This window comes from Limulus polyphemus, unplaced genomic scaffold, assembly GCF_000517525.1.
Source record: "Limulus polyphemus unplaced genomic scaffold, Limulus_polyphemus-2.1.2 Scaffold17, whole genome shotgun sequence".
NCBI classification, from domain to species: domain Eukaryota; kingdom Metazoa; phylum Arthropoda; class Merostomata; order Xiphosura; family Limulidae; genus Limulus; species Limulus polyphemus.
In genome coordinates this window covers 1,237,553-1,239,349 of record NW_013665627.1, presented here as the reverse complement: position 1 = coordinate 1,239,349, position 1,797 = coordinate 1,237,553, and the positions used below count along the sequence as shown (strand labels likewise).

The window sequence follows — 1,797 nt, the reverse complement described above, 5'->3', positions numbered from 1 at the left end:
AACTAGACCAACAGACACAAACTCTCACCTGATCACTCTCTGTTTAGATGGGGTACGGTTCTGGACACCTGCTCTAATTCAGAAGTATCACTATAGGAATGGTCACTATCAATGTTCTCAAGATGTTGGTTGTTCAGGGAGATTGCCATCATGTTCTGACTCATCTATCTGGTCTTCTTATTCTGTTCCATTACTTCCATTCACCAACAGGGAAGCAATTACTCTTATAGACTTTTTCTTTTGGGCCTATGACCACGAAGTTCAGTTGCCAGTCTATCATATCTTGGGAGCTTTCACCCTGGTGGCAGAATGACTATTTCACCTAGCCCAGATCCTTTCCATGAAGTGGTCTCTTCCTCTTCTGGTGTTTTCAGTGGATTTGTTTCCACTTTGAGATCCCTTTCTTTGCCACCTTTCCATTTCTCCTCAACATCTAGCTTCCACTCTTTTGATCACCAGTTCTAGCTTGAATGCTCTTAACCTGAATTGGTTCAATAACTTTTTCTATAACTATTCTTCTCTTTGACTTATTTTCATTTGTCCTGTCATCGATTATGGGAATATTTTGTTCATGACCTTCTGTATCTTCCTCTGGCCATTCTCCATTCCTTTTTTTGGTTCACAGATCTCTTTAGAGCCTTTTTAATGACTCTTCCTCATTTGGTTCTTCTTCTTAACTGTTTAGTTTTTAGGGCTTTCACATTTCTTCTGTTTGAACCATTAGCCACATCTTCTCTGTACCATCTTTCTTTTAGGACATATTTTCTTTTGCCTCTTTCTTGTGGGAGCCACTGCTCTGACATTTTTGCTTTGCACACCTCCCACAGACTTTACCATTGGGACAGTTTCATATTATTTTCCAACTATTCTTCCTTTCCTCCTTCTCATAACTTGGACTGCTTGGGAGGGTGTTCAGAAGTTTTTTCCAGTCAACCTCCCTTCCTTGTACAATCATTCTGACTCCAGACGTGTCCTTTGTCTCATACAGAATGATCAATGTTATCTCACTTGTACTGTCCCTTTTTAATCAATCAACGATATATTTTATTGCCATGAGGTACTCTTCTTTTAGTAACTTATTGTCTTCCACTTTGGCCAATTGGGTTATGCACCTCACATGGCTAGCATATTCCTCTATGGGTGATGACACTTTTAATTTTTTCATCATCCCACAGCTTCTCTTGTCTCCAGCTGTCAATGTTCCATGGATCTAATCATGCAGGTGAGGATTTAAATGACCGACAACACCATTATATCACATTACTTACACCACTTAATAATTTCATCTACCTCTGGTTTTTGTTTCCCTCAGTTCACCATTCTCCAATTCTCACAAAGGCTCTATATAGGTGAATTGTTACTTGTTTCTTTCTTTTGCAAGTTTCAAACCACCTTATTATTTGTATTTATTTATAGTATGGAGATGATAGAACCCATCACATGACTGATGTTGCCTCATAGGGAATACTTCTCTCTCGTGAAATCTACATTGAGCAGGAGATAACAGAAAGTGTTAAGCCTATCTGTTCCTCCTGAGTGCCCATTGTTGAGATGGTATTCTCCAGAAGACTGCTTTTGTAGTGTATATATATATATATGTATATTTATTTATTTTTACCACCCTATCCAAGTTTTACTTCAGGAAAACAAATAACAGTACCAGGTTTGTGTTTACCCTCTTAATTGACCAGCTCCTGCTGCCCATTTTCATAGTAACCCATTGTACAGTCTATGATTTGAGACATTCTGCAGATGTGGTTATTCTTGTTCAGTACAAGCACCTCTCTGGTGTTTTCC

The 1,797-nt window shown here is 38.7% G+C and overlaps 1 protein-coding gene across 1 annotated transcript in view; it reads left to right on the top strand.

Moving 5' to 3' along the window:
* LOC106457557 (protein dachsous-like) overlaps positions 1-1,797 on the top strand; it is a 145,193-nt gene that overhangs the window by 117,718 nt on the left and 25,678 nt on the right. The gene's annotated exons all lie outside the window — the stretch shown is intronic.